Source organism: Penaeus monodon, chromosome 28 (genome assembly GCF_015228065.2).
Source record: "Penaeus monodon isolate SGIC_2016 chromosome 28, NSTDA_Pmon_1, whole genome shotgun sequence".
Lineage (NCBI taxonomy): Eukaryota > Metazoa > Arthropoda > Malacostraca > Decapoda > Penaeidae > Penaeus > Penaeus monodon.
In genome coordinates, this window is record NC_051413.1 from 27,924,721 (window position 1) to 27,924,928 (window position 208).

A 208-nucleotide genomic window follows, 5' to 3' on the forward strand; every position below is an offset into this window, starting at 1 on the left:
AGACAAAACGATTTCAGTGATATTTAAGGCAGAAAATTTTCATTGTAAATGTGATAATGCCTTATTTGCAAGTGAAAATAATTGCATGAGAGTACATCATCTAAATGCCAAAATAAAAACCATTCTTTACGCTAAGAATGTCATTAATCATTATTCGTTCGGCGAGCTATTTTGCAATTTAATGACTTGGAAAAGTGGTCATTGGTAA

At 30.8% G+C, this 208-nt stretch overlaps 1 protein-coding gene across 1 annotated transcript in view; it reads left to right on the top strand.

Moving 5' to 3' along the window:
• The window catches only part of LOC119591458, a 1,788-nt gene that overhangs the window by 747 nt on the left and 833 nt on the right, over positions 1-208 (top strand). The gene's annotated exons all lie outside the window — the stretch shown is intronic.